This window comes from Phodopus roborovskii, unplaced genomic scaffold (genome assembly GCF_943737965.1).
Source record: "Phodopus roborovskii unplaced genomic scaffold, PHOROB, whole genome shotgun sequence".
In the NCBI taxonomy this organism is placed as follows: domain Eukaryota; kingdom Metazoa; phylum Chordata; class Mammalia; order Rodentia; family Cricetidae; genus Phodopus; species Phodopus roborovskii.
Genome location: NW_026125391.1, coordinates 3651603 through 3664679, shown reverse-complemented (window position 1 = coordinate 3664679; position 13077 = coordinate 3651603). Strand labels below are relative to the sequence as shown.

Here is a 13077-nt window from a genome sequence, read left to right as displayed (position 1 = left end):
TCGTGGTTACAAAGAGGATATGAAAAATGTTGGTGAAAGGATACAAAATTTCAGTTTGGCAACATAAATTGAAGAGGTCCATCGAATAATATGACAGTCATCAACACTAGTGTGTTGTATCCTTGAAAGCTCCTTGAGAGCCTCCAATTGTCTCACATAGATAGATGGGAAGTAATGAACGAATCATGAGCTTGACCTAATTATTCCACATCAAAACATGTTGTATACAATAGACACATATGAATTTATTTGTCTATTAAAGTAAATACAAAGCAAAAAGTATAGAATACAGCAGTATTATGCATTTCTGTAATCTTCTGAGTGCTAGCTGTGAGTTGTAAGGGCATCACTGGTAAAGTTCTCAAAATCACAGAGTATACAATCTGTAGGCAAGTGTTACATAATAAAAGCAATACTGACAGAAACACTAATAGACTAGACAGTGAAGAGGAATCCCAGAGGAAGCAGCTGTCTAACTCAACACACTATTGATTCTTTTCTATCTAGCAGATGTGCATATTATTTGCAGGGTTGCAAACAAACTACTCTCCAAGATCCCTGTCCTGCTTCTGAAGTTCAGTCCATTGGGGTTGGAGAGCAAAGACTGTCCTTAAAAGGGCATCTGAGTTTAGAACTCTTGGGGGTTTTTGTTTTTGTTTTTACAAAAATTAAGTACAAGATAGATCACTGTGTGACTGGCAATACCTGAAAGGGACCCGAGAGTCTCATTTTTCCCTTACTGGAAGATAATTGGGAGAAATGTCCTCATCTGTAGCACTGAGCTCCTTCCAGAAACACAACATACTAGCATCAACGTGGAGGTTTGTTTGGTGTTTTTAAATTACTGTTGTAATTGTCTACAGTTTAATTTTAAAGGGCTGACTGACTTCAGGAGCACCCAGCTTTACACCTCTCAGCAGCAGGATAGCTTCCTCACTGCTTTTTAATGATAGGGTGGGTTAAATTCATCAAGAATAATATTGACTTCACAATCGCCAGGAATTGTAAGCTTTCGCCTTACATTACGTGAGGCAACACATTTCAAAGCAGTCTAAAAACAAAGACAAAACAGCCTCGCTGACTTGTGCCCTGCCAGATCAGACACTGATACCAATAGTTACAGAAACTGACTAAAGCAGGCACATCAAGTGTCCCAGAAATCAGATACTTCCCATTTTCAGGAGTCAACAAAAGTGTGGGACAAAACCAGTGACTCTCAGGCTGTGACAACTGGAAACTGTTTACATTTACTGATCTGTGACTGGATTGGTTTGTCTTAAAGACCGTACTTATTTGCCAAAAGAAAACAAGTAGGCTCTATAAATTGAAATATAAACATAATTTCCTACTTGCTTCTATCATGCATAATAAAAGTAGCAGAAAAAGAACAAAACTCAATAGTCACCAGCTCCAGTAACTGTTGGGTAAACCCAAGTGAGCAGCCATACAGGAAGGTGAGATGCTGCAGAGCACCCAGCACAGAGTAGGAGAACTATCATCACTGCTAGGCTTTAGTCCCTGGCTCCTCTCCAGTTGCGCCCTGTTAACCTAATTCCATCTAACCAGCAACAGCTAATAGACTCAGAGAAAGCAGCAAAGTAGCCAGGTTTTCCAAAGGCCACAATGGGAGCAAATATTTGCAATCTTAAGCCCAGAAACTTCGGCTGGGGTTGCACGTCCGTGTGCATTCTGTTCTGTTTAGTTTGCCCCAGTTGCATGAGAGATTAATGTCAGTAAGAGAAGGTAGAAGCCAGCTGGACACAGCTGGGCAGGTTCCATCTTACTGAAGAACAGTGGCACCAAATGACAGCTCAGGGATGGCCTTCTGGTCAGCAAAGACGAACCCCAAAAGCAGACTAGAGACTCATTTCGTAACTTAAAATGACCCACACTCGGCTGAGAGTAACTTCACCAACACTACAGTGATATGAACAGAAAGTTCTTCCCCGAGGACTTCAATTAAATCTCACATGTCATTCCCTATGCCAGCCTACACACACAAGTTAAATCACTTGTTCTCGCAGCACATGCATTGTTTTCTTTTGGCCTTAGCTTTCACCATGGAACTTCTGGCCCTTGAGGAAAGAAGAAGGCAAATGGCATTGCTATTCTGAGATATTAGGCAAAGCACATTTTTGTGAGCTCAGTCTTACCCTGATGTGGAAAGAAAACTGGCCCATGTGGTAATTAACTTGCCAAGGTCCCACAGCAAACACACACTAGAGCCACAATTCACATTCAGCTCCACCCAGTCCCAAAGCTGCCTTCTCTGCAGTGCATCACTGCAGAGACCACTTCAAGTGTGACACAGAGGCTAACAGCATCTGTGTCAACCTCAGGTTGGTGAGAACTGCAGACTCTCAAGTGCCACAGCAGCTGGCTGAGCACTGGGCAGGAGTCGGCATTCCAACAAGATCCCCTGGCACTTGCAGCATCCCACTGAGCACTGGTCCACCATGCCAGGAAAGAGAGAAAAATGTCTGTCTCCACCCACAGGGCAGCTACATCAGCCCCAGTGGTATGAAATGTACTTAGCACCATTACACTTGGCCCGGATACACTGATACACAATACCAATTAACCTATGGAGGTCTGAATACAGTTGGATTTAAAAACAAGGAGGCCAATCCTGACAAAATCCTAGGAAGCAATAAATGATACTGCTACTGCCACAGTCAAATCTAAAGGGAGAACCTCAGCATAAGCCACCAGGCAATCAGACCCTCTGATGGCTGGGGACAAGTGAGCCCAAATATGTTTCAGAAAGGGAATCTAGAAAGAGGAGGGGATCTGAAGATCACAGGCATTCACATCTGATCCACAGGTGAAGGAACAAAATCCTTTCAGTTCAGGAGAAGGGAGTAGAGTTCCCACAGACAATAAGAAATGAATTAACCAGATGGTTTTCCAGTAGCAGAAGTTGACCCGAAACTACTACTGATGCTTAGGCCACTTTTAAAACTATTAGGCCATCATATATTTTCCCTATATTTTTTAATTGAGCTATAACTCATATACTATAAAAATTACCCTTTTAAAGTATTCAATTCAATAGTTTTCAAAAGTTATGTAACCATCAACATCCAATTCCAAAACATTACATCACCCCCAAAAGAAACCCCCATGCTTACCAGAGTCACTTCCTGTTTCACACTCATTCCAAAAACTCTCATTTCTCTTCTGGATGTTTCATAAAGGAATCACACAACATGTGCCTTTTGTGCCCTGCTTTTCTTCACAGAGTAGGCTCAAGACTCACCCATGTTGTAGCATAAATCCAAATTTCATTCCTCTTTACAGATCAATTTGCTTTCTGTTGTATGAACATACTGTGTTTCATTTATTCACTAGTTGACAGAAGAGGATTCTCTCCATCTTTTAGCTCCGTGACTAATGCTGCTATGAATACTCACTTGCAAGTGTTTATACTGACATGCTTTCACTTCCTTTGGGAATATACTCAGGGGTAGGGGTCCCACTAGCTGTTATCCAAACTGCCGCAGTTTACGTTACACGGATACTCTACATTAAGGCCCAATTTCTCCCTGGGTCTTTTTGGTCACAGCCACCTGATAGATGGGAGGTATCTCCTTGTGGCCTGATTCACATTTCCTTGCAAATTTTCACATTCTTTAAAGGAACAGGTATGCAAATCCTTTATCTACTCTTAAATTGGGTTATTTGCCTCTTTATTGTTGAATTTCCAGAGTTCTTCTTTCTTGCTATCTTTGAAACTCTCGTGAGGCACTCTCTTCCTGGAAAGTCCTTCTCATTATCCAGCATTTTTCTGTGGAGCTGCTACATGAGCTCCACTGTGCAAGGATGACTTTGGTCATCCCTCCCACTCACCATCCCTGAACTGGTCCTCTGCTTTGCAATCCCCTGAGTATCATGCCTCTTGCTACCCAAAACATATCTCCTGTCATTGTCAGAACTACCTGTAATCTTGGTGAATTTACAGAATTGAGAAAGAACATGACAGGTTTTTAGGATTACCATCTCAGGATCTCTAAATTTCATCCTGAGCAAAGTACTTTTTTTTTTTTTTTCTTTCTTATGTGCCTTGAGAATCATCTACTCAGACAAAACTGCTAGTCTCCATAGACCTACTGCATCCTACCATGAACCTAAAATGCCTGCATCTACAGGAGAGTAGGGGTCCACTATTCACACTAGCACAGCTCTGACCTGTTCTGGAGACTTTCTTAGCTACCACAGCTTACAACTCTCCATCTGCAATACAAGCCAGTCATCATTTACAGAACTTATTATTCAACCAACATCCAGAAACTGCCCCAATGTTGTAATCCAGGCAAACCTGGCCCTGCTCCTTGTGGTGGGGGGGGGGGGAGGCTGGCAAAGTATGCCACCTCTTCATACGGCAAGCAGAACCTTGTCTCTGTCTCTTTTTCTCTTCTCTCTTCCCTTTCATTACTCCCTTACCTTCACCAATAAAACTTCCTTTCCATGTAAGTTCTGCCTAATGGTATGTTTGTCCCCATGCCATGGGATCAACCGAGGTCCCACTTCAAGCCATATTCCTAACACCTAACATTTTAGGGATACAGTGAGACCATTATACCCATTATAGTATTAAAGAGAATTTTAGAATTGTTAACATTTTCTAGTTTAGTAATACATCCCCTAAGATACACAACCTCAGCAATCTTTTGTGATGTGGGAAATTCTGACTTGAAAAAATATGAATGAGTATTTGTTACTAGTGTTCAATTGGGTATATCTCAGTTTCTTTGATATGATGGTGCACACATTGCGAGTCTCTGTATGAGAGGGAAATAATAGGTAGTCCTCCTCAAATTGATTTGTCCCTTAGAAGAGCATAACTATTAACATCCACCCCCTACAGCATTCTTCCAACACATTCAGAATTTGCTGAGCTAATCAAATTGCTGCTCAATTCTATCAGCTGGACAGCACTGAGGAGAAAACAGTTTATATGGGGATAACAAAGTACATTTGCTTTGTTTTCTAATGTCATCAGCTGGTACACACTCTTAGCATGCTACAAAAGAAAAATGCACAAAGATTCATAATGTTTAAGCTGTCTGCTTTTCCAAAAATGTTGAAATAAAAAACAAATAACAAACAAATGTATTTTAGAATTGAGCTAGTGCTGTATGTCAGGGATTTTTGGTTAAAGAGAATTCTCAGGAAGGCAGAGAAGTACTTCTGGGCCAGGCTTTGACTCCCTCTGACCCAATACCAACAGTGACAAGCAAAGAGAAATGAAATATAACAATGATGATCTCACAATGGACTTATGAAGGGAACAAAGACACCAAGGAGTTATTGCTAAGAAAAGTAAACAACAGCAACAAGAAAAGGACTACCCACAGTCACACAAAAGACAAAAAAAAAAAAAAAAAAAAAAAAAAGCAAAAGTAAGGGAAACACCCAAAATATACACATCAAGTTACGGGAAGGTGTTTTAAAGCTGCTCCTGCCTGCACTAAGAAGGAGAAAGCATCTAGAGGAACTACTGAATCATAAGAATGGCAACCGTTCCTTCACAGAGTGTTGATTATAGTCAGGAAGGCAGGCTTGGGCCTTCAGTTTTATCAACTAAAACATTAAGTGGTACACTTGAGGTTTTGAATAGGTTTCTGATTTACTGATAAGTTTCCCCACTGTTAATCATTTTAATGCTAAAACAAAGCACAAATGGAAATCTAAGATAAAGCCTGAGAGTGAGCAGGGATTCCATTTGGCACAGCAACATAAGAAATAGTGAAAGTGCTGACTGATCTCACATACCCAGATTTAGGTGCTGGATTATATAAACATTATTTCTTCCTCATGAGCTGTCCTGCCTCAAGAAGGCTCCTGGTGCCTTTCTGATGCAAAGTAGTTAAAATGCAGACCACAATCTAGGTCATAGTAAGATCTCTCTGCACAGGACCATCCGTAGTGTCATAGTGTCGTGTGTGGTAGTGTGGTGGTGTGGAAGACAAAGGAAAAATGCTTTGGATATTAATGGAGTCAAAGCAATATTAAAAAGCTAATTCACCTGGGCATCCAGCTCATAATGTATAGTTGCCTCTGAAAGCTGTAGGTCACTGCCAAGGCCACCATCCTCCAGAAGGCATGGAAGGCCTTGTCGAAGTTTGACCACTATGGGTCAACTGACACAGGGTCCACTTCACACTTCCCAATGGCCTGTGCAAGCTGTCTATTGGGGGAAAACATTAGCAAAACTCCTCCCTAAATGTGCTTTCAGGTTATTTTACCTGTCTCATAACCACATAGATCCAGCCGACAGTGTTGTGTACAAACTTTCCACGAAGTTCAAGAGCCTCAAAGAAGGAAATAGAATACTTGATGGAAGTAACAGGTTGAATTAACTTGCTTTCTGTTGCTGTGATAAGCATCATGACCAAAAGCAACTTGGGGAAGAAAGGATATGTTTTGTTTGCATGTCCCAATCACAGTTCCTCACTGAGGGAAGTCTGGGCAGAAAGTCCAGCAGGATTCTTGGAGAAACACTGCTTACTGGCTTGCTCACCATCATTCAGGCTATCACTGTCCACAGTGGGCTTGGCCCTCCCACATCAATCATAAGCAGGTGACTGTCCAACAGATTTGCATACATGTAAGGATCACCAATCTCACTCTACCAAAACATGATCACTATGTCTACCAAGTCTCTAGAGACTGGAGACTAAGTACTTGACCATAAGAAAAGCGCAATCTTATCTTTTTTGTAGAATCATGTATAAAGCAACTAGAATCACTAAAACTAGGAATGGAACCTGGCACATGTCCTGGAGTTCAAAATGCTTGAAGCAATTTCCACAAGCTCCTCGAAGAAACCCTGTCTCTACTATAAAGAACTAAAAGCCTGATAATTTGGAGCAGCCCTCATCTTTCTCTCCAGCTATACACATTAGTGATTCTATAGGCATGGACTAAGGAACAAACAGCCTAACACCATCTGAGACTAGTTAGAAACACAAACTGCGATACCTCTGCTCCAAATCTAGAGCCTGGGAGTGGAAGCCAGCAATCTATGAGTTAGCAAGGCCTAATGCTCATATTTGGAAATCTCTGTTCTAGGCTCAGGGTGTGTTTCTAGGGAAGCTGGGGAGCCTCATTAAATCCTTGTTAACTGGGTGGCTTGTAATCTCTCCTGTCCTTGCCTCTTAAATTGGTGTGTAATCTCACAGACTGATTTTACCAAAGAGGGTTTGAATCCTAGTTCAAGGTCACTATGAGAAGCCAAGTGAGAGCTCCTTAGCAGGATTTGCAGATTTCGTCACCGTTGTTGGATCACAAAGGAAAGCCTTGCTGACACAGACAATTCTGGGGCCCAGGACTGGGAATGGTGTTAACACAGGTCCCACGGTCTCCTCCATTATACCACACTGCCTCCCTCAGACAGAAAAGAGGGATTTCCAACTCATAAAATCTAGAGAAACTGTGCAGGTGTGTGTAAATGGCTGCTTCCACAGATTTCAGCAAGTAAACCTTGTAGTGAAGACTGCATAGTGCAGGGGGAAAAGGGGCTAGTTTTTTGTTATAACCAATAATAGACAGACTTTTAAAAACTGGATACGGTATGCAGAGATGATATGTAAGGTATGGATATCACTTAATGTTTCCTTAGCTCTCTTCATTTGCATGTGTCATTCAAGTCTCACAACAGATATGGAGAGCAATAGGGTCACCATCATCAAAACAACAAAAACCCTGAACTGCAGAGTGGCTAATAGCTTGTCTACCAGGCCTAACATCAGGGAAAACATGAGCTCAGGCCTATCTGTAATATTCTCAAACCTGTGTAGGATAGCCACAACAAGGGATCTGCACATCTGGAAATCTTCCCCAAATGTACAATCCCCAAGGAAGAACCCAAGCGAAAAACATACAGCTGAAATGGTGAGGTCCTAAAACACCAACACCTCCTCAGAGTGAGTGCTCCTTTAAAAACTCAACACACAAAGCCACCAGCTAAGAGGAAAGGAAAGGAAGAAGAGAAAATAAAAAAGGAAAAGAACAGAAGAAAGAGGGAGAAGCTTATTTCTAGCCTGCATAATCATGCTGGACTTCTTCCCATAGCAGCCTGCTAGGCAAGGCAAACAACCACTCAGACCCTGGGCTGAAGCGCCTCCACACACTTCCAACCAGGCTCCTCCACCTTTCCCGGGACCCCACCCCTGTTGTGACAACTCCACTCTGACTGGTGTGTAGGCAAAAACCCAAAACTCAAAACAAGAAGTGAAAAAAGTGGAGGCAGGAGGATCATGGACATCCTCCACATCCTTGCAATATGCATCCAGCCAGTTCCAGGGCCTTGGAGTCTCCTAGAAAACCTTAGGAGACAGGAGACGATAATGAAGCAGACAGTCCTCTACCCCTGCTGGATTTGTTCCTTCCCACAAAGTCCGGGTAGAAGAATGATAGGTACAGGAGAGGGTTGTTATGAAGTCCAAGGCAAACAAGTTCCTCCTAAAGAACTGTAAGCAATTCTAAACTCTCTAACTGACGTTTGTGGGGTCTGTGATGATGGAAACCTGGGGAAAGTCGGGAGGCGGGGGTAGGGGGAGGAGGGAAAGCAAACCCCAATCTACTCCAGCCATGCTGACCAGTTATATGTGTGAGATGGATTCTGGAGCGCTCTGGGAGGGTAAAAAAATAGGAGCCCAGAGGCCTTGACCCAGCCCCCAACCACTTTTTTAGGTTAGGTCCGGTGGCAAAAAGCCATGGGGCCAGAAGCATGCTACACAAGAAGTACCCGCCTCAGTTTTAGCAGCAACGATCTTACTGGAGATTACAGGATTCATAGATTGGGGTAATTCGCTGATTCCAGCGGAGTGAGCCCTGGTTAGGGGCGCAGCGACCCACTGAGTTCTCCATAACCAGAGCCTCCAGGCGGCACCCTTGGTGGCCCTTCTGCCAAGCCGGCAGTGCAGACCTAAAGGCTCCACCACAACTTTCTTACAGGAATCTGCCCTCTAGGCTGTGTCCAATCTTGCTAGCACTCCCTGTCCCGGGCTGGGGGAGAATCAGAGACCTAGATCCCTTTCCGCGCGCACCAAGCAGCTGCACTAGGCATACAGACCCCTCTTCCCGCCGCCCTCCAACTTGCCCGCGCAGCTCTCTGCGCGCCTACCCTCGCCTCCTGCCCCGCGGCGAGCATCGCAGCCGGCAGCTGCGGTAGCTGCCACTGTAAGCAGGGTGGCCTGGCCTCCCCCACGCTCCGGGAGCCTACCGTGCAGCCTGGCTCGTGCTCGGGCGGTGCCTAGTGCAGGGCACGCGTCCCAACTGGAGACAGTGCTCCCCCGTTGCTACCCCGCGTGGAGATCCGGGCTGCGGACCACGCTGGCCCGGCTCGGCTGCTGGCTGCTCGCTGCTGCGCTGCTCCCGCGCGGGCTCCTGCTGCCGCGCGGCGAGGAGGGAGGGGTCGGGGAAACTCCTAGCAACTCCAAGTCCCAGCACCAGAGCTCCAGCTGCAGCCTCGCGCCAGCCCGCTGCCGCGAGTGCGAGCTAGTGAAGCCAACCTGCCCCCGCCGCTGCCTATGAGCATGCCCAGTGCGGCCGTGGGCGAGCCAAAGCGCCCTGGCCCGGGGCAAAGATCGGTGGCCCAAGGATTGGGGCTGGGCCTCAGGCCGGGAGCCCAGGGGACAAATGGAGGAAGGCCGGGAGAGGCGGATCAGGGAGAGCAAGGCACTGAGAGTAGCATGGGTTGTGAGAAGTTTGTGGACTGGAAAGATGGGCTGATTCTGCGAGCCTCTGCGAGTCAGTCCTCAGAGGGCAACCAGAAAACATGCTAAAGGAATGTGGGCCCAGCAGGTGGGGTTTTATTCAGTCCCAAGCTTACCTAGGAGTGACAAAATCCAAGAGCTAATGGGGCCTGGCACATTCAGTGAAGGAGTGAAGCGGGAGGGAGGAGACCAGCTTAAGAGAGCTCCGCAGGCAGTACAGCTGTCCTGCTGGAAATGCCCAAGGCTATCATGAAAGAAATAGACCTGCATTTGCGGATTTTATTTTATAAATAAATGATCGATATGTAGTTTTTTTCCATGCAAAATGTTTTGGTTATTGACTCTTGCTAGAGAATTTTTAAAAAGTAGTAACAACTCTCTAGAGTCTAGACCAAAAACCCTTAGCTGGGTCCAGTTGCTGCTCAGTCAGTTTGAACCAGAGCTCTGTGAAGAGGTGCTGAGTGCCTGCCCATGGTGGTTTAGGAAGGTGCTGGAAAGGATCCTAGATGATTCAGACTGCCTTCAAAGTGCAAGGGGAAATAGGTTTTCCTGATAGAAGAGAGCTAGCGATAAATGCTGGTGCATTCAGAGAGGGAACTAAGGGAACTAATGTGGAAAGGGGCTTTAGACAACTAACTTCCAGGAGGAGCTTCAAGAGTATAAACACCTGAGTGGGAGGTCACTGCAAGATAAGCTGGGCTTGGTCTAGCTGCTTGACCTTAAAGGCATTTTAGAGTCTGAAACTAAGGAAAGTCCCCACAGCATTAATCCTGACATTATTTAAAATGTTGATATTTTTACCATGCATTTTTGCATTGATTTCTTTCTTTTAGAATACTGCATTAAAACTTCAATGTGATCACTGAGTTCTTTAGCCAACCTTTCTATTTTGTGTCCTATCTCATCCAGGTCCTAGTTAGCTGGAGTAAAAGCTAAAAGCGGCAAGATGGAGTACGTTAAGAGAACCGGAGCAAAGTAGGCTCTGAGGTCTTGACTGCCTGTCTGTGATGTCTCTACTTTATTGGGTAAAACGTGTTAGAACCAGCTGAGATGCTGGAAGAAAAGAACACACACATACACAAAGGTGACTCTTCTGGGAAGATATGTTGAACAATAGGCATTTCCCTGATAAAGCCATCCAGATTCTGCCTATCTCTGGAGAGACAATGGTTGGGTAACTTTTTTACCAAAATGTAATAATCAGGGTTTTTGATGTAATCTCAGTCAGCCTCCATCACTCACCTTAACTTCCAAGCTACATTTCCCTCATGTGTGAAATAGAAGATGGTTCTCATTAGTTAGGAGAGGTTTAGAAGAAGTAATGTGTATTTAAGTTTTTTGTGTTTTAATAGTGTTATGTAATGAGAAAACATGGTCCTTGATCATCATATGTTAAGTTAAACTTGATATAAAAATTCTCTGCTGCATTGCAAAAGTGATCTGAAAAAGCAAACCTCATCCATTCCAGAAGCTTTTTTAATATTGGAATATTGCAAAAAAAAAAATGGAATCAGTTTTTGAGTAATTCAACAGTTTTGTTTACTAAGATCCTCTGACAAGATTATATTGTCAACTTCACCCTTCCTTGCCACCTTAAGTTTTATTTTTCCCCCTCTCCACAGCAGTATTGAAAGTCTAGACAAGATGACTGTCCTTTGTACAAAGTGCCTTCAAACTCATGAACAGTTTGTCAGCTTAGTGACTGCTTCAACTAGACACTCGAGGCTTACCTCAGTGCTGTGTGGTGAGCCTATTTACAGATGAGCTCACCAATTGCTCCTTTCAGAGAGAACAGACTACCCTTTATCTATTGGAAGTATTTTAAGCATGCAGAACTCTCAAAGGAGGGGTGGGGGAATGCTCTTGTATTTACACACAGAAGCTTTCCAGAAGTTTGGAAGTGAGGAAGTACCTAGCCCAGGACTGATAGCAAACAGGTAGTTACAAATATTTGCAAAATAAATAAAAGTTTCCATCATCAAAATCTTCCGGGTCTCTGTTGTACCTCGTCTAGTTCCTAAGAATTATTGTTTTGAAAACCATAATAATAATGCCATAAAGAACAAGAACAGGATGTAAACATTTATATAGGGAGGGGCTCGAAAGAAAAATATTTTGCTTGCATTTTATAGTGTGTGTATGTGTGTGTGTTTGCCTGCATTAGAGAATGAACTAACTACCGCATGCACTTTGTCTCCCTGCTTAAATATTAAAATAATCACATTTTAAATGCACTTGAGTAAATAACAAATGCTATTTTTAAAACACAATACAAAAGAGCTCAGTTCAGATTAAAGACAGTTCCCACCCTGTGAAAAGCTAGTATGGTTTGTTTCTTGCATATAGTTACAGAAATGGACAGTGTGTATGACAGCAAGCACAGATGTTATTTTTGTCTTTGAAGTTTAATCTTGAAATGATAGAAATGAAAAGGACACTGTAGTTCATCAAGCTGCCAAGTTAAAGCACTTTTAACCTATTATTTTGTGAGAAAGAAGAAAAACATAAAAGTGGTATTTCCTTCTTCCTTTGTGGCACAGGTAATCACATGTTTGCAAGGACACCAGACCCTTTTGTGGGTATTAAGTGATGCAAAACAATGACTTCATCTGCAGTGCCCGAGAACTCATTTTGAACCACAACCTAAGGCTCCCATGGATTTTTATCCTGTAGGTAGTGTAAGGCTGCGTGTAGAAGGAATCACTGTCTAAATAGCAAATGGATTATGAACCTAGTGGCTCCTGCCTCTAATAACATCACCTCTGGAAGCAGAGACAGGGGAACTGTCATGAGTTCAAAGGCTATATAGCATGACCATATCTCAAAAGCCAAGAAACAAATACACCTAACGAACTGAGAAGGTCACAGTTTGAGACAGGCGATTGATATCATAGGAAGTGTTTTAATAGATTCACTTAAGATACAATGGTGCCATCAATCATAGTATGCATATGGAACTACAAACACCTCTAACCTCAATATTTGTTTAAAGTTCTTCTATACAGAATAGCTAAATGCCTTCTCAAGTTTTCATTCTGATAACGTGAATTTGGATTTCAAAAAAAAAAAAAAAAAACTTTGGAACCTATCAGCTTAGCAACTTTCAAGTTGAACAGTATCAAACCACCATGTTTGTTAACATAAACTATTTATTATTTGAAATATCATGTGGTCCAATTTTGTTTTTTATATCCCTTCAAATTAGGCTTTTAAAAAAATTATTTGTTTTCTATACATCACAGCCACCGTTTCCCCTCCTTCCATTCCTCCAGCCTCCCTTCTCCCCCAGATCCACCACTCCTCCATTTTGCTTGAGAGGTGAGTGGCCCTCCCAGGAATTATCCACCACTCTCAG

General features: G+C 43.3%; 1 protein-coding gene across 1 annotated transcript in view; it reads right to left on the bottom strand.

The window, feature by feature from the left end:
* Positions 1–9592, bottom strand: part of Stxbp6 (syntaxin binding protein 6) — a 226683-nt gene extending 217091 nt beyond the window's left edge. Inside the window, exon 1 of the mRNA XM_051175059.1 lies at positions 9230–9592. The gene's annotated coding sequence lies outside the window, so the exon portion shown is untranslated. The remainder of the gene's footprint in view (positions 1–9229) is intronic.
* Positions 9593–13077: the final 3485 nt, after the last annotated feature.